Below are 19915 nucleotides of genomic sequence, written 5' to 3'. Positions count from 1 at the left end.
TGTTGCTAGGCAGGCAATTTATCGGCAAGAACAACAACAACAAAGTTAAAGGTTCCGTTGCATCTCGGCGACGCTTGTTAACCTTCACGTTTTCTCGGTAAAGGGTATACGGTGTTTTGTGCCTCTAACGCGGTCGGACATTTTACTTTACTTCATTTTCATTTCATTTTTTTCTTTCTCGTGATTGAAAAATGTCTGATACGGAAAACTCGGCTCGGGCTCAAAATGAATCCACAAGTGACGTCGACTACTACCGAGTCAAAGCCCTGTAACGAACTGATTTTGTATGTCTGCTCGCTACGAGATTCGTGCGGCTAGCTCAGAAGATTGTGTGTTCGTCCCACCAAATTTATATGACGTGATTGCCCGTAGATCAGTGAGAAAACAACGTGTTCAAATGGTAACAGTGGGATTTATTCTCGTGGTATTGGTACAGCGGGTGTGTGGCTATGCTGGTTTCTGTGTCTCCTTGTTCTGGTTCCGCCGGCTGCTGGTGCTCCTCCTTCTGGCTTCTCGACGCGTTGACTCGTCCTCCTCTGGATCCTGGGTCTCGGGACGCTCGTAGTGGCCGCCTCTGCTTGCTTGCCGACGCGTTGCCTCGGGGTCGCTTGTCGCGCCTTAGACCCGCAGAGAATTCGGCCTTGTGGGCTTAGGGAAGCGTCACCGTTCTCAGACTAGGGTGAACAAGCCTTGCTCTCCAGGCTGACGCCTTTCGAGGCAATACTGTCCCTTGCTCTGTCCCGGACGGTCCCGCTAGGTTCTTGCTCAGTTCGCGCTGACAGTCAAGGCTGCCGCCCGGAGGCTGTCTAGCGGTTCACTTCGCTTTACGCCTAGCGCAGACGAACGTTCCACCCGGCTTCACCCTAATGCGTGACGTCCGCGACGCTCCTGCGCTCCCCAATGAGCTCCGCGCGGCGATGGTAACGTGGCTGCCGGAAATGTCTGCTGGCGTCGCTGTCGATGTCCTCTGCGCTGTCTTCTGGCCAGTATCTCGTTGTTCTGGCGCTCGGGGAGCTGTGCGGTCGCTGCTCGGGAACTTCGCCGGTAATCGCAGGGCTCTCCAGGGTGTGGTCGTGACAAAGTTAGAAAACAAACGCCTTGACTTAGCCGCGTGATGCCTTTCAGAACTCAGCCACCTGTGTCTCAATTCGGAGATTCCTGATGTCCTAATCCCGAACGTCTCGACGTGGCGATCTTGCTCCTTCTATGCTTCCCACGGCGCTGCTTCCGACGACTCGCTTGGTTGTAGCTCCCTCGTAGATTACTTGCTTGACTGATTGCTCACTTGGTATTTTTACTGATCTTGAAGGCTTGACTCCTCTTGATCGACTGATCCAGCTGCCAGCGCTCTGCGGCCTTATATAGGGCCTCCAAGCACCGTTATTTCCCTTTTGCGCACGGCCCGCTGGATCTCTCCACTCTGGGTCCAAAGTTTGTGCCTCCTGGATGACCCACTTGTCCTTTATGTACCGCTTCCAATAGATGTTCCGCCCACTGCTGCCGTTCCGCTGATTCCCGTGCCGCTTGTGGCACGCCTGTTTGCCGCTCCACTGCCGAGATGTGGCACTTCCTCTCCCGGTCCAAAGTTCACGGGAGAGTCCAAAGTCCAGTGGAGTTCCGTTATCCCCTTCTGCATACGGCACTCTTGCTCTGCCCGCGAAGTCTCCATTCTCTCTCGATCTCCATCCTTGGTCTCCAATCTCTCTCGCTCTCCTTCATTGGTCTCCAAACTCTCTCGCTCTCCATCCTTGTTCTCCAATCTCTCTCGCTCTCCTTCATTGGTCTCCAAACTCTCTCGCTCTCCTTCGTTGGTCTCCAAACTCTCTCGATCTCCACCCTTGGTCTCCAAACTCTCTCGTTCTCCTCGCCACGCCGTTACTACGCGAATTCGCCGCGTATCTGGTAAGCGGCCGGCCATCTGCTGCTGCTTCTATTTGTGGGGAGTTATTCACCTCCTCACAGCCCAATCTATTTTGCGGCAAATGAGCTCGATGAAATGCTATTTAAACGCTGATGCGGTTAATCAGTTTGACGAATCTGATTTGCTGGCGCGAATGGAATGGATCAATTCCTTAAACCAGGCATTTGATTCTGCGCAGACATCGTTGGAAAGACTGGACTTTGCAGAGATCTCGAGCGACCATCGGATTGAATTTGCTGAAGTCTTCATGGATGTGAAGGCGAAACTAAGCCGAGGCTTGGCGGCTCATCGCAAGTCACAATTGCCGGCTTCAACCGCTGCAAATTCAACATCTATTGACATCACTAATAATGCGGATCTTTCTTTTCGATCTAGAAAGCCTCGGTTGCCAAATTTGGAAATTGCTCGTTTTCATGGATCCTACTCTGAGTGGCCGGATTTTCTTGCGACTTTCACTACGGTCATCGGAAATGATGATGAGCTAAGCGACATTGAAACATTACAATATTTGCGTTCGAGTTTGGGCGGCGTGGCTCTGGAAACCATACGCTCGCTCTAACCCTCGAATGCTAATTTTAAAAAGGCTATGAATTTGCTGGTTAATCGATTTGATAATAAAGTTTTACACTTTCAGGCACATGTTCAGGCAATATTAGGTTTAAAAAGTGTCGAGAAGGGATCTTCGAAGGGTCTTCGGGAGCTGAGCGATTGCATGAATTCGTATCTGCGAGCAATTCGAACCCTGGCCAATACGCAACAAATTTTGGATGGACTTTTAATTCACGTCGTCACGCGGAAACTGGATCAGAGGACGCGGGAAAAATGGGAAGAGGATTTGTCAATCACTGAGCTGTCTACCTGGGATGCTATGGAGTCGTTTTTGGAAAAGAGGTGCAGGATGATGGAAAACTTGGATCAAGACTTGGTAACTCAACACCAGGCCAGCAGGTGGGAAAAAACTTGCACAAATATAACCAAAATACACTTATTGCATCTGCTACTAACTCAAATCATTTAACATGCTTATTTTGCGATGCACGGGATCATTATTTGCCAAAGTGTTCTCGATTTTTAAATTTGAGTCCGAATCTTCGATATAGAGAAGCAAAGAAGTTGCACCTTTGCCTCAACTGTTTGCGCAAGGGGCATAGTTTGCAGCAATGCAAGTCGACTCACTGCAAGTATTGTCGCATGAAGCACCATTCATTATTACACATGAACCATGACCCATCCGCAACATCAACCTCATTTTCATCTCCATCATGCGACCCATCATCGAGCTCTCAGCCATTACCATCTACTTCATCAGCAATAGTATCATGTTCGCATACATCATCGCATCCTGATCATCATTTACCAAGCCGTCCACCCAAAACCTTCAATATTTTGCCGATTGACTACGTGTTGCTTCCAACTGCTATTATCTACGTCAGAAATAGAATTGGAGCATTTATGCCTTGCCGAGCAATTTTAGATTCGGCCTCCCAGCTAAACTTCATAACCCCCGCTTAGCTAGCCAACTAAACTTGAATCACAGAAGATCGCAAACGTCGATTTCTGGGATAGGAGAATCTTCCATGATCTCTGATAAGACTGTCGATATTCTTGTGCAATCACGGGATGCAAGCTATCGTGCGGCATTCACAGCGGTTGTGACTCACAGCATTACTGATTATTAACCCCATTTCAATATAAATGCAACATCGTGGAGGATACCGCAAAACATTTCACTCGCTGACCCTAATTTCAATCAATCACAACGAATTGACCTTTTACTCGGCGCTGGGTTGTTTTTCGAAATAATTTCTATGGGACAAATTCATTTGGATAGGGCTTTGCCAACTCTTCAGAACACCAAGCTTGGTTGGATAGTCTCTGGAGGGATATCATCGAACATGCCAACTCATAAATCGGTTTTACAAGCCAGCAGCAAGGACCCAGCTGATCATTCCGATGGCACATTTTCCGCCATTGCAAAGCGATTTTGGAAAATTGAGGACTTCACTTCGTCTAAGCCATCTATATTGCCGGAAGACTTGCGATGTGAGCAACTTTTTACTGAAAATTGCATTCGACTTGGAAACGCCCAATACTCTGTTCGTCTCTTGACCACTTCCGGATTCGAATCTTTAGGTGATTCTTATTGCTTGGCTCGTCGTCGTTTCAAGAGTTTGGAAGCTAAATTAGATAGAAACCCAGCCGTGAAGGCTCAGTACTCAGCATTTTTGAGGGAGTATATCGATCTAGGTCACATGTCTCTTGTAACTAAGGAACCGCCAGAAACACAATTCTTTTTGCCCCACCATTGCGTACATAAGCAGGAGAGCACGAGTACGAAGCTTCGTGTCGTTTTTGATGGATCTGCCAAATCAACTTCTGGTAGCTCTCTGAACGACTTACTTCTGGCAGGACCAACAATTCAACAAAAAATCTTCAATATACTGCTTCGCTTTCGATTTTTTAAAGTTGCCCTTTGTGGAGATATCTGCAAGATGTACCGTTACGTGCGTGTCTCGTACCCGGATGATTTCTTGCAGTGCATCGTTTGGAGAGAGAGCTCCAGGGAAGAGTTGAGTGTTTTAAAATTGAACACGTTGACTTATGGAACCAAGCCAGCTGCCTTCTTGGCTATAAGGGCCATGCATATACTCTTTTACGATGAGGAGGAATCATTTCCTATTGGAGCAAAAATTGTTCGTAGAGATTTCTATGTGGATGATTTAATATCTGGTGGGGACTCAGTTGAGGAGGTGAGAGAAATTCGTCGTCAGGTGAAGGAACTACTGTCGCGAGGCCACTTTCCAATTCGCAAATGGTGTTCGAATGAGTCAGCAGCCCTAGAAGGAGAGTCTGAATGCGACAAGGAGCAGTTAATCAAGTTTCACGATGGATCGGATGTCGCCAAGGCATTGGGACTAGTCTGGGATCCATCTTCTGATCAGCTCCTATTTCATTTTTCTCCACTGCCAACCAATCAACGACCCACTAAGCGGGTTGCATTGTCGACGGTTGCCGAATTCTATGATCCACTCGGTTTAATAACTCCTATTATCACAAAATCTAAGATTTTTGTGCAATCTCTATGGAGTGCGAACGTGGATTGGGATGATGCACTGCCAGAGCCCATTCTTTCGTCATGGGGGGAGTTGACCTCACAGTTATCGGTCGCACAGAACTTAAAACTCCCACGATTCGTACTGCAACCAAGGGCTTCCGTTGAGTTGCATGGATTCTGCGATGCTAGCATGTCAGCTTATGGAGCGTGTCTATACTTGCGATCGGAGACCAATGGAGAATCGAAAGTCCATCTGCTCTGTGTTAAGTCAAGGGTAGCTCCATTGAAGGCCTTAACAATTCCAAGATTGGAACTTTCCGCAGCGCTTTTATTGGCTGAGCTAATCGTAAACGCTCTAATTGGGGCCGTTTGCATAGACAGTTCATCAAACTGCAAATTCCTCAACTCTTTCGATAAGTTGCAGCGCGTATTTGCATACATTTATCGATTCATTTCAAATTGCAGAGCCAAATCTGCGCCGTTAAAAGGTCGGCTTTCGGTGGAGGAGATCAACTCTGGAACTGTACTTCTTCTGAGGAGCATCCAACAGGTTAACTTGGCGAAGGAGTATGGATCTCTTAGCCAGGGCAAGCCGTTTCCACAGAAAAGCAAGCTGGTTTCGCTTAGGCCTATACTCGGCTCCGATGGGTTACTTCGCGTGGGTGGAAGGCTTCAGAACGCAAACTTGGACTACGATACGAGGCATCCGATACTGTTGCCCAAGGATCATCCAGTCACCAAGGCGATCATCGTTTATTATCATGAGAAATATTTGCATGGAGGATCGCAGGCGCTGCTTGCCGCATTACGGCAAAGGTACTGGCCGATTGGAGGCCGCAAGGTCGTCGCCAGCGTTATCAACAAATGCGTCCGATGTTTCCGAATGAAGCCTGTTACTTGGGAGCACGTCATGGGTAGCCTTCCAGCAAATAGAGTGCAGCCTAATCCAGCTTTTCATACCACAGGAGTGGACTATTGTGGGCCATTCTATCATAAGGCAGAGGCCAGAAACAAGGCACCCCACAAGTGCTATATCGCCGTCTTTGTCTGTTTTTCCACGAAGGCTGCTCATTTGATCCAGGATCTCACGACGGATTCTTTCATCGCAGCGCTGAGGAGATTCATCAGCCTTAGAGGCAGTCCGCGTACCATTTGGAGCGACAATGCTACAAACTTTGTCGGTGCAAAGAGAGAGCTTGCCGAGCTGAAAGAGCTCTTTTTGAGCGAGCAGCACACAGCATCGATATCTTCCGTCTGTTTAGCTGATGGGATCGATTGGAAGTTCATCCCTCCGCGTGCCCCGCATTTCGGTGGTTTATGGGAGGCCGCTGTGAAGTCAGCTAAATTTCACTTCTACAGAGTCGTCGGTGCATCCATCTTAGCCATCGATGAATTAAGAACTCTTGCATATGAGATTTCTGCCATCCTTAACTCCCGTCCACTCTGTCCAATTTCAGAAAATGCTAAAAGCCTTGAGGTGCTAACACCGGCGCATTTCCTGAAGGGTTCCAGCTACACTAAGTTTCCTGAGCCTGGCATTACTCATCTCCGCGAAGACCGCCTCAGCAGATGGCAGCGGGTTACCCAGATGCAGCAACATTTCTGGAAAAGGTGGAGCAGCGAGTATTTGTCCCTACTTAAAGAGAGGAGCAAGTGGCGCGTCGAAACTTCTAACATCAAGGTTGGACGCATAGTTTTGCTTAAGGAGGACAACGTTCCACCCTTGAGATGGCAGCTTGGGTGCATCCAGGAAGTCATACCCGGCGGGGACGGAGTCATCAGAGTAGCTATGGTCCGTACATCTACGGGTCTGATCAAGAGAGCCGTCGCCAAGCTAGCCGTTCTGCCCATCGATTCCGAGATAGTTGGAACCTTACCTCTTCCAACGGGGGGAGTATGTTCGGAGCAGATCGCCAGCGCCTAGTCATGCGCGCATAGGTGTACGACGGCACCTGCAGCGCTCTCTGCTTATCTTTCGCCTTCTTTCTTACACCACTAAAGCTGTCGCTTATCTATTCAGCAACTACTTTGTAAGCCTGCATATGTCTATATGAAGATCTTGGAGCCAAGCTTTTTACACATTCACAGTCCGTCTGCCGCTCCGAGTAAACGCTATACATTTTAATATAACCTATTCGTGCGTTATTAATTATAACTATAAGGGTGGCATATTTGTTGTCTTCCCCATTAAGCAAAAAGTCTATCAATCCCCGTATTGCTCGTTGGTCGTTAGAATTAGAAAGCTGCAATTATAAAATTGAGCACCGTCCTGGCGAAAGTATGCCGCATATTGATGCTTTAAGTAGGCAAACGAAATTGTTAAGCAATAAGGTAGAAGCGGTAATGGAAGAACCGTGTGTAGTTTCAGAGTGGTCAAAATTATAAGAATCGTCAGAAAAGTCAGAATTAACAGAATCGTCAGAAAAGTCAGAATTAGTAGAATCGTTAGAATTATTAGAATCGTCAGAAAAGTCGGAATTAGTAGAATCGCCAGAGTCGTCAGAAAGGTCAGAATTAATAGAATCGGCATAGTCGTCAGAATTAATGGAATCGTCAGAGTTGTCAGAAAAGTCAGAACTAGTAGAATTGTCAGAGTCATCAGAAGTAGCAGAGTTAAAGGCTTTAGAAAAGTCAAGGCTTGCGGAAAAATAAGTGGAATTGCTTAATTTAGTTGGCACGGTGGGAGCTATGCCAGATGATATAGACTTTCTATTGCAAACGGAGCAAATGAGGGATGAAGTTATAAGTAAAATACGAGACGAGTTAGCAGAAGGACCAGTGAGAAGTTTTGTTTTGATAGATGGTGTTGTGTATCACGAAGATACGAAACAGAATAGGGATGAATTAATTAAGTTATCCCATGAAAAACTAGGTCTTTTAGCTGCAGATAAGTGCTACAATAATATGAAGTCTAAGTATTGGTTTCCTTTAATGAGAACGGAAATAGATGAGTGGATTCGAAATTGTTTTTGTATTGTGTATTTTAAATTTTGTCCCAAAGTAAGTTAACAATAGAATTTTACACAGTATACCCAAAGTGCTGATTCCATTTGATACGATTCACATAGATCATTCAGGGCTCTTGCCGTGTATAAACTCAAATTACAAAGTTTGTGAAGTTAATCCCTGTAAATTCTACAAGTACACGTGAAGTAATTGCGAGTTTAAGTAAATATTTTAAATTTCATAGTAGGCCACGCAGAAATATTTCTGATAAAGGAAGTTGCTTTACTTCATTAGAGTTTAGTGAACTTTTAGCGGAACGTAACATTGGTCATATAAAAGTGGCGACATGTGCCCCCCAAGCAAACGGACAGGTTGAGAGAGTAAATCGAGTGCTGAAACCGATGTTAGGAAAATTGTCTAATCCAACTAATCAAGATGATTGGTATAAACTTATATTCTTCTTATATTATTCCATTCTAGTACATTAAAAACACCAAGCATGATCCTCCTTGGAGTAGATCAAAAAGGTCCGATAATTTATGAATTATATGATTATTTAGATGATAAATTAAATAAAGACAAAAAGATATATTTAAATGATATAAGGGATAAAGCAAATTTAAAGATTGTAGAGTCTCAGAAAAGAAATGAAATTATTAAAGCAGCTAAACAGAAAGCGCTATCGGAATATAGCGTTGGAGATTTTGAGGCAATAAGAAATATAGACGTAACACCTGGCACTTGTAAAAAATTTGCGCCTAAATATAGAGGTCCAAATAAAATAAATAGAGTCTTGACAACGATAGGTATGAAGTAACAGATATAGATAACTGTTAATTAACTCAGTTACCTTATAAATAGATTTTAGAAGCTGCGAGGTTAAAACCATGGCTACAAATATTAAAGAAGACTGTAGCATTATGTACATAATTTTGATCGAGGGCGATCAATATGTCAGGTTGACCGAGTTGTAAACATATGAGAATACAAGGTGAGTTCCAAAGTAAACAGGACTTTTAAAAAATAGACAGAAAAATAGTTTTTTCGGCAAAATCAATCTATTTTATTCAAAATAGTCTCTTTCTGCTTTAATACAGCGTTTTGCACGGTCCAAAAGCATGTCGAACGAATGTTTTAGCTCGTTGCCCGGTATGGCCGCGAGAATGCCGGTGCAAGCCTTTTGAATGGCCTCTACGTCTGCATAACGCTTTTCTTTCATCGGCAAATGCATTTTTCCGAAAAGGTAGAAGTCGCACGGTGCCATATCAGATGAATACGGGGTGTGGTTGATGGTTAAAATGTGATTTTTGATCAAATAGTCGGACACAAGTGTCGATCGATGAGACGGCGCATTATCGTGCAATAAACGCCAACTTCCATCTTCGCGATATTCGGGCCGAACACGTCGAATACGGCGCACCAAACGCTTCAAAACTCCAAGGTAGAATACCGCATTAACGTTTTGGCCGGGTGGAACAAATTCTTTGTGGACAATACCCTTGGAATAATAAAAACAAATCAGCATTGTCTTCACTTTTAACTTCTCCAGGCACGATTTTTTGGGTTTCGGCTCGTCCGGCGCCTTCCATGGCGTTTCGTTTCGGGATCATATTGAAAACACCACGTTTCGTCACCAGTCACAATCTTGTAAAGGAAGTTTGGTTCTTTTTTTGCCTCTTTAATGATGTCCTTCGAATGTTGAATTCTGATCAATTTTTGGACATTAGTCAATTTGTGCGGAACAAACCGTGCACACACCTTTTGTAAGCCCAAATGTTCGGTCAAAATGCGATAAATCGATGTTTTGGAGATGTTCAATCAATGATGATTTCGTCTGATTTTTTATGAATTCACGCACAGTTTCGATGGAATTTTCGGTAATCACGGATTTTGGTTGGCTCACATGTTCATCGTCATTTACGTCCTCACGACCACTTTGAAAACGTTGAAACCACTCGTGCACTCTGCTACGGGATAGGCAATCATCGCCATAAACTTGTTTCATCAATTGAAACGTTTCGGTAAAAGTTTTACCAATTTTAAAACAAAATTTAATGTTGGCTCTTTGTTTGAAGCTCATTTTCGCACCGATGACAAAAACATACTGACACTTAAAACGCAATAACCTCACTTCCATTAGATGAAATGTCATGAAATTTGTACTGGAAGTCGATAAACGATAGCAAATTTTAACGCACCAGTTGACATATAGGTGGCGCCACTAGAGGGCGCTAGATTAAAAAAGTCCTGTTTACTTTGGAACTCACCTTGTACAATTACAAGGCTGATACTCGCCGCTGAAAAATTAACATTTAATTATTATGTATAAAAAAGGTATAAAAAGAAAAGTATATCTAAAAGATTATATATATGAAACAATTATTATATATGGATATTATATATTATTACATGAATTCCTAACAGATTAATTCTTTGTCTTAACTAGGAAAGTATTAACATTGCCCAAAAATAAATTCTTATCTAGACGGGAGAGGACAATGACCGTTGGAACGGTAGAGATAATTATTGCCTTTTCGGTCTTATTACAGTGGGCAAGTGGTGAAAAATCTAGACGGAAGGTCTCAATATATAAGTACTACAATTCATTCAGTGTTATTGGTAGGGTTGCTTTTAATAACAAGTATAGATCTCCTTCGTTAAATTGGGGATCAGTGTCTACAGTTTTTGCTAAACCTTCTGAGGTAATCATGGTGCACGGATATATATATATGTACTTATAAGAAAGGAACCGTGTTCCGACGAACTTACCCTCCTTTTAATCCTGGGCGATGAGATCTCGACGCTCCGGATCCTGGGCTTTGTGAGATTTTATAATTAGTTTATATATATATATATATACGTGCAAGACTTGATGGCGGTTTACAAAAACAAATCACAAAAATTACGTTACACAAAAAAAAATAACACTATCGCTGTATAGAAATGTATGTATGTATGCATCGATTGCGAGTTCCACTGCGGCGCACGTCAGTTCCAATGCTCGAGCTGGGGCTGGTCGGTGCAGCTCCAATTTCTTGTTCACACTTGCATTCAGAAATGCATGTACTCGCAAATTGTTTGTAATTGTTTTTGGCGATTTACTTTTTGTTAACTTAGAATGCAGTTTATTTGCCTTTTATTGGTTTTTATTGTCTTTTTATAGAAGTGTTACAGGCAGTGTCCCAGAAGTGTATATCCCAATGTAGACTAGATAATAAAATAGCTTTGAAGAGCCAAGTTTTCGCCGTGATCGAACCACCTCATTTTCCTCGCCTTGGGAAAGCACAGGTAGTCACAATGTGCTGCTTCAATGTAACCCGCCTGTCCAGAGTAAGCCCAAGAAAGTTAACCGTGTCATCACGCTTTAATGGAGTCTCGTCCAGGGTGAGGCGATAAGGGTTTAGCCTGTTCAACGAAAAAGTGGCATACTGAGATTTTGCAGCACCATGTCTAGCTGTCGAACTGCAGAGTGATTACCGTTAGCAGGGGATGCGGCAGCGGCAGACGGAATCTTTAGAGTTGGGTCGTTAACAGAAGCATCAATATTCAGTGGACAACTCAAATCAGCAGATTCATCATTCTTAATAGGGATTGTAAGATGATCCTAAAAACGTCCAATGTTAGCCCGACGAGACAGCAGCCTTGGTGTTGTAAGTTGGGGTGAAGTAGCAGCGCACAAAAGTATTTCAAGCGGAATGTGATCAGAACTAAGTTCATTTGAGGCATGTACAGTGAGAAAGTTGGACGAAATCTCCTTGCATCAGATGGAAAGTGCGTTGGTCCTACTGTAGCAAGGACTTGCAGACTTGGTCTAAAAGCTGAACACCTCTCGGTGAAGAGCAGCTACCCCCCAAAATTGATTGAGAGCATTCCAGTCACCAGCTCTAATAAAACGGTTTGAAAATTCGATAAAAAATATTCCAAAACCTTGAGCAGACCATGTAAAAAGGGGGGCCGTAAGAATAAGTAATCACGATGTCTCCCAATTCCGTACTGTAAGGGGAGTATTTCAAGTGAGAGCGGACCAAAATAGCAACACCTTCTCGAAGACGGTCAGAGGGAGAATTGGCTGTCATTAAATCATATCCAAAAAGTCTGAGATGTGAGCGACTGTTGAAATGCGTTTCGTTTATTGGCATCACATCAATTGAATTAGCATAGTTGTGAAGGTGCACACATCAGCAAAATGCTGACTATTCACGACTACAAACGTCGCTCAGAGGGCTCTTGCAATTGTACATACAAGGTGAGTTCTAAAGTAAACAGGACTTTTTAAAAAAGACAGAACAAGTAGTTTTTTCGGAAAAATCAATTTATTTTATTCAAAATAGTCTCCTTCTGCTTTAATAAAGCGTTTTGCACGGTCCAAAAGCATGTCGAACGAGTGTTTTAGCTCGTTGCCCGGTATGGCCGCCAGTATGCCTGTGCAAGCCTTTTGAATGGCCTCTACGTCTGAATAACGCTTTCCTTTCATCGGCAAATGCATTTTTCCGAAAAGGTAGAAGTCGCACGGTGCCGCAGGTGAATATGGGGAGTGGTTGATGGTTAAAATGTGATTTTTGGTCAAATAGTCGGACACAAGAGTCGATCGATGAGACGGCGCATTATCGTGCAATAAACGCCAACTTCCATCTTCGCGATATTCGGGCCGAACACGTCGAATACGGCGCACCAAACGCTTCAAAACTCCAAGGTAGAATACCGCATTAACGTTTTGGCCGGGTGGAACAAATTCTTTGTGGACAATACCCTTGGAATCATAAAAACAAATCAGCATTGTCTTCACTTTTGACTTCTCCAGGCGCGATTTTTTGGGTTTCGGCTCGTCCGGCGCCTTCCATTCAGCACTCTGGCGTTTCGTTTCGGGATCATATTGAAAACACCACGTTTCGTCACCAGTCACAATCTTGTAAAGGAAGTTCGGTTTTTTTTTTGCCTCTTTAATGATGTCCTTCGAATGTTGAATTCTGAGTAATTTTTGGACGTCAGTCAATTTGTGCGGAACAAACCTGTGCACGGTTTTGTAAGCCCAAATGTTCGGTCAAAATGCGATAAATCGATGTTTTGGAGATGTTCAATTCTATTTCCATAAATTTCAATGATGATTTCGGCTGATTTTTTATGAATTCACGCACAGTTCCGATGGAATTTTCGGTGATCACGGATTTTGGTTGGCCCACATGTTCATCGTAATTTATGTCCTCACGACCACTTTGAAATCGTTGAAACCACTCGTGCACTCTGCTACGGGATAGGCAATCATCGCCATAAACTTGTTTCATCAATTGAAACGTTTCGGTAAAAGTTTTACCAATTTTAAAACAAAATTTAATGTAGGCTCTTTGTTCGAAGCTTGTTTTCGCACCGATGACAAAAACATTTTGACACTTAAAACGCAATAACCTCACTTCCAATAGATGAAGTGTCATGAAATTTTTACTGGAAGTCGATAAACGATAGTAGATTTTACGCACCAGTTAACATATAGATAGCGCCACTAGAGGGCGCTAGATTAAAAAAGTCCTGTTTACTTTGGAACTCACCTTGTATATACTAAATAGTATTAAGTGTGAACATAATGTTATACATTGTATTTTAGTGTGTACTTTCTGTTGTAAATATATACTAATATATACTAAAGTAAACATATGTGAATATATACTTAATAGTATTAAGTGTGAACATAATGTTATATTATGCATTGAATTTTAGTGTGTATTTTCTATAATGTAACTTAATGATAAGCATCGATAAGACAACAGATATCGATTACATGGTAAACTCGATTGTTGAGATAAATAGGCCACCTGCAATTGAAGAAGAAGAGGGAACACGCGGAACATAAAAAGAGACAAAATAAAATCATTAAATTAATAAGCATCATTTACACAGTTAAAATTTTTATTCTAGCAACGAAATTATAGGAGAGTTAGATTGGGCGTGGCACCCTGCTGAAACAAACTTGCGCTGCGCAAGAAGCTCAGGACTGTGCAAATTAAATATTTCACTTGCAAACATTTAAATAAAATTTATTTGCATTTTTTATTCACTAAGTTAAAACTTTACAACTTTTCCTTAATACCGACTTTTATTCTACTGTTCACAATATTTTTTCTATTGAACCGATCTTCTCGGATGCAAAAACGGACTGTCTGGCCAAGGACCGATTATCTGATAAACAAACCTCGGTTTAAGAGAATTGGGGAACTCATTAAGAGTTGGACAAGGGTTGGATAATGATAGAATTATACAATGTAGTCCCGTCGGCTTACGAAGCGGTCGTGTTCGGCTTCAGTGCATGTTCGTTGCTTGACGCGAGAGCACATCTGCTGACCATTTTCTTGGCAATTGGCTGGGCGCTCGACCTGGAAGGCGTTCTCAGCTAAGAATTGTAAATAAAGAGTTTGTTTATAAATTGGGTAAGGAGGCTAGGATCATGAGCTGGATAACTTGCATGCCAAATCTCAGCGTTCATACGGACAGACGGACATGGCTAGATCGACTCGTCTAGTGATCCTGATCAAGAACATACGAGTATATACTTTATGGGGTCAGAAATTCTTCCTTCTGCCTGTTACATACTTTCCGACGAATCTAGTATACCTTTTTTGGGATTTGGCATGCAGATTCCTGAGCTTCTTTCGCAGCGTAAGTTTGTTTCAGCAAGGTGCCACGCCCACTGTAACCCCCACCAACCGCCCAAAACTGTGGCTCCCACAGTTTTGATGCTAGATTAAAAATAAAATTTATTTTTCTCATCAATACCTATCGATTGACCCAAAAAAAAGTTTGCCACGTCCACTTTAACGCCCACAAATTTTAAAAAATCGTAAATATGAACGCGGATATCTCGGAAACTATCAAAGATAGATAATTGGGAGTTCAGATTTAGATTCCGTAGCCTTGTAGGCAGTGCAAGTTTTGTACGGGTATATGCCACGCCCACTTTAATGCCCACAAACCGTCCAAACCCGTGGCGCCCACAATTTCCATGCTAGAAAAAAATTTTAGCTGATATGTATTAGTCTCGTCAATACGTATCGATTGATTGAAAAAAAAGTTTGCCACGCCCACTCTAACGCCAATAACGCTTAAATCTGTCTACCGCCTACATAACCATATATTGAGATCACGGGTATGGCGCATATCAATCTCGTTTTGCTGCGTGCATGTCTCTGAAAGCGTAATCCTGTTATAAGGAAAAAACAACCTTCCGAGCAGCAACTACGAAATTAGTACCATTATCCTAATTTACTTCTAGATATAAATCTTTTTAATGCTGCTAAAAGTGCATCGAAAGTTAAGTCACTAATAGCTTCTAAATAAATGGCTTTAGTAGCCATGCACACAAACACTGAAATGCAACCTTTAAATGCCTTTTGTCCCCTATTTTTTCAGAACTTATCTCCTATATCCGCTAGAGCTCGTTTAGCTAAATATGGAGCCAAGGCAGTACCATAGGTAACTGTAGTTAATATATAGTCTTTGATTTTATTTTTTGGAGAATCTCTACACAAGATATGCAAATATTTATCGCTTTTCGCTATATTTATTTGACGATACATTTTTTCAATGTCCGCCAAAACTACATACTGCCATCTGCCCATTTTTAAAATGAACACTAGGTCCAATCCACAAAATATCTTTAAGACATTTATTGTTAGTGGTTTTTGCAGATGCATCAAATACAACCTTCAATTTCATTTTATCATCGATTTAGCTTCGCTTGTGACCGGTTGTTGTTTATCTTGTGCTCTGTGATTTTTGTCAATTTGTCATTAATATCTGTAATACTGGTGCCTTGCCTTGTGACTTAGTCCAACATAACCAGCCGTGCTTGTGTTTTAAATCGTCTCTTTATGTTTAATTGTCTATTTAATTGTAGAAATTTTAACAAAACCTAACTCTGTGTTTAGCCTGTGGATTTTGTTGTTGTAACTTCTGTACGCTGCGGTGCATTTGTTTCAATAGCTTTTGTTGTTGTTTCCTTATACTTTCTTGTAATCTCTCTCCCGTTTCTTGTCGTCTAAACTGTTTTCGTGTATATTTTGTTGTGTTTCACAAGCCACGCTCTCTCGTTCTCGCAGTCTCTACGCGCTCTTATACTTTTGTGTTCTTGTGTGTCTACATTTTTATTGTTTGATCCCAGTGTCAAATTAAGTGAGGTATTTATAGTTCTTTTGATTCTTTGGTTTTATAAATAACTTTTTTTCTTAAATTTAAATACTTACTTACTTGGATCGTCACCTAATGACGTTTTTATTTACTGTCGTCTCTGCAACATAGTCATACATCCAAAATGTACTGGACCTGTTGGCAAAGTAAAAGATTATATTGATTTGCAAGTTAGTTTTTCGTGGACTTGTGCCTCATGCGTGGAAATAGACTGTGATTTGGATGGCTATGTTGCGCTGACCAATGAACGTCTTATGAAACTGTTTGATAAACTTATGAGAGTTGCTGATTTCAAGGAGTTTAAGGCGGACCTTGATAATAAAAAAATGTCAGTAGGGTCACCTAAACGCAAAAAGACCGCTTCTTCAAAATCTGTTGAAGTAAAGGCTACAGTTCCAAATCCCAACTTAGCTTCAAATATTTTTACCTGATCGGTAACGGCAGCTATGTCGGCATCCACTGGGGCTGTGGGACCTAAAGCTTCACTGACAGCAGTACCCATAGGTACCAAAAGCTCTGGAGGAGTCCCTGTTTCTGCTATTGTTTGTAATTGTTTTTGGCGATTTACTTTTTGTTAACTTAGAATGCAGTTTATTTGCCTTTTATTGGTTTTTATTGTCTTTTTATAGAAGTGTTACAGGCAGTGTCCCAGAAGTGTATATCCCAATGTAGACTAGATAATAAAATAGCTTTGAAGAGCCAAGTTTTCGCCGTGATCGAACCACCTCATTTTCCTCGCCTTGGGAAAGCACAGGTAGTCACAATGTGCTGCTTCAATGTAACCCGCCTGTCCAGAGTAAGCCCAAGAAAGTTAACCGTGTCATCACGCTTTAATGGAGTCTCGTCCAGGGTGAGGCGATAAGGGTTTAGCCTGTTCAACGAAAAAGTGGCATACTGAGATTTTGCAGCACCATGTCTAGCTGTCGAACTGCAGAGTGATTACCGTTAGCAGGGGATGCGGCAGCGGCAGACGGAATCTTTAGAGTTGGGTCGTTAACAGAAGCATCAATATTCAGTGGACAACTCAAATCAGCAGATTCATCATTCTTAATAGGGATTGTAAGATGATCCTAAAAACGTCCAATGTTAGCCCGACGAGACAGCAGCCTTGGTGTTGTAAGTTGGGGTGAAGTAGCAGCGCACAAAAGTATTTCAAGCGGAATGTGATCAGAACTAAGTTCATTTGAGGCATGTACAGTGAGAAAGTTGGACGAAATCTCCTTGCATCAGATGGAAAGTGCGTTGGTCCTACTGTAGCAAGGACTTGCAGACTTGGTCTAAAAGCTGAACACCTCTCGGTGAAGAGCGGCTACCCCCCAAAATTGATTGAGAGCATTCCAGTCACCAGCTCTAATAAAACGGTTTGAAAATTCGATAAAAAATATTCCAAAACCTTGAGCAGACCATGTAAAAAGGGGGGCCGTAAAAATAAGTAATCACGATGTCTCCCAATTCCGTACTGTAAGGGGAGTATTTCAAGTGAGAGCGGACCAAAATAGCAACACCTTCTCGAAGACGGTCAGAGGGAGAATTGGCTGTCATTAAATCATATCCAAAAAGTCTGAGATGTGAGCGACTGTTGAAATGCGTTTCGTTTATTGGCATCACATCAATTGAATTAGCATAGTTGTGAAGGTGCACACATCAGCAAAATGCTGACTATTCACGACTACAAACGTCGCTCAGAGGGCTCTTGCAATTGTACATACAAGGTGAGTTCTAAAGTAAACAGGACTTTTTAAAAAAGACAGAACAAGTAGTTTTTTCGGAAAAATCAATTTATTTTATTCAAAATAGTCTCCTTCTGCTTTAATAAAGCGTTTTGCACGGTCCAAAAGCATGTCGAACGAGTGTTTTAGCTCGTTGCCCGGTATGGCCGCCAGTATGCCTGTGCAAGCCTTTTGAATGGCCTCTACGTCTGAATAACGCTTTCCTTTCATCGGCAAATGCATTTTTCCGAAAAGGTAGAAGTCGCACGGTGCCGCAGGTGAATATGGGGAGTGGTTGATGGTTAAAATGTGATTTTTGGTCAAATAGTCGGACACAAGAGTCGATCGATGAGACGGCGCATTATCGTGCAATAAACGCCAACTTCCATCTTCGCGATATTCGGGCCGAACACGTCGAATACGGCGCACCAAACGCTTCAAAACTCCAAGGTAGAATACCGCATTAACGTTTTGGCCGGGTGGAACAAATTCTTTGTGGACAATACCCTTGGAATCATAAAAACAAATCAGCATTGTCTTCACTTTTGACTTCTCCAGGCGCGATTTTTTGGGTTTCGGCTCGTCCGGCGCCTTCCATTCAGCACTCTGGCGTTTCGTTTCGGGATCATATTGAAAACACCACGTTTCGTCACCAGTCACAATCTTGTAAAGGAAGTTCGGTTTTTTTTTTGCCTCTTTAATGATGTCCTTCGAATGTTGAATTCTGAGTAATTTTTGGACGTCAGTCAATTTGTGCGGAACAAACCTGTGCACGGTTTTGTAAGCCCAAATGTTCGGTCAAAATGCGATAAATCGATGTTTTGGAGATGTTCAATTCTATTTCCATAAATTTCAATGATGATTTCGGCTGATTTTTTATGAATTCACGCACAGTTCCGATGGAATTTTCGGTGATCACGGATTTTGGTTGGCCCACATGTTCATCGTAATTTATGTCCTCACGACCACTTTGAAATCGTTGAAACCACTCGTGCACTCTGCTACGGGATAGGCAATCATCGCCATAAACTTGTTTCATCAATTGAAACGTTTCGGTAAAAGTTTTACCAATTTTAAAACAAAATTTAATGTAGGCTCTTTGTTCGAAGCTTGTTTTCGCACCGATGACAAAAACATTTTGACACTTAAAACGCAATAACCTCACTTCCAATAGATGAAGTGTCATGAAATTTTTACTGGAAGTCGATAAACGATAGTAGATTTTACGCACCAGTTAACATATAGATAGCGCCACTAGAGGGCGCTAGATTAAAAAAGTCCTGTTTACTTTGGAACTCACCTTGTATATACTAAATAGTATTAAGTGTGAACATAATGTTATACATTGTATTTTAGTGTGTACTTTCTGTTGTAAATATATACTAATATATACTAAAGTAAACATATGTGAATATATACTTAATAGTATTAAGTGTGAACATAATGTTATATTATGCATTGAATTTTAGTGTGTATTTTCTATAATGTAACTTAATGATAAGCATCGATAAGACAACAGATATCGATTACATGGTAAACTCGATTGTTGAGATAAATAGGCCACCTGCAATTGAAGAAGAAGAGGGAACACGCGGAACATAAAAAGAGACAAAATAAAATCATTAAATTAATAAGCATCATTTACACAGTTAAAATTTTTATTCTAGCAACGAAATTATAGGAGAGTTAGATTGGGCGTGGCACCCTGCTGAAACAAACTTGCGCTGCGCAAGAAGCTCAGGACTGTGCAAATTAAATATTTCACTTGCAAACATTTAAATAAAATTTATTTGCATTTTTTATTCACTAAGTTAAAACTTTACAACTTTTCCTTAATACCGACTTTTATTCTACTGTTCACAATATTTTTTCTATTGAACCGATCTTCTCGGATGCAAAAACAGACTGTCTGGCCAAGGACCGATTATCTGATAAACAAACCTCGGTTTAAGAGAATTGGGGAACTCATTAAGAGTTGGACAAGGGTTGGATAATGATAGAATTATACAATGTAGTCCCGTCGGCTTACGAAGCGGTCGTGTTCGGCTTCAGTGCATGTTCGTTGCTTGACGCGAGAGCACATCTGCTGACCATTTTCTTGGCAATTGG

The 19915-nt window shown here is 42.0% G+C and overlaps 1 long non-coding RNA gene across 1 annotated transcript; it reads left to right on the top strand.

Annotated features, from left to right (window-relative positions):
- The first annotated feature begins 16365 nt into the window (after positions 1-16365).
- On the top strand, positions 16366-19623 carry LOC139352508 (uncharacterized). Its single transcript, XR_011603718.1, has 2 exons — positions 16366-16893; positions 16947-19623. It is a non-coding gene; the product is annotated as an uncharacterized lncRNA (long non-coding RNA).
- The last annotated feature ends 292 nt before the right edge of the window (positions 19624-19915 follow it).

The sequence above is a fragment of the Drosophila suzukii genome, chromosome 2R (assembly GCF_043229965.1).
Source record: "Drosophila suzukii chromosome 2R, CBGP_Dsuzu_IsoJpt1.0, whole genome shotgun sequence".
Lineage (NCBI taxonomy): Eukaryota > Metazoa > Arthropoda > Insecta > Diptera > Drosophilidae > Drosophila > Drosophila suzukii.
The sequence above is the reverse complement of the archived record's forward strand: the minus strand, read 5'-3'. Positions and strand labels throughout refer to the sequence as shown.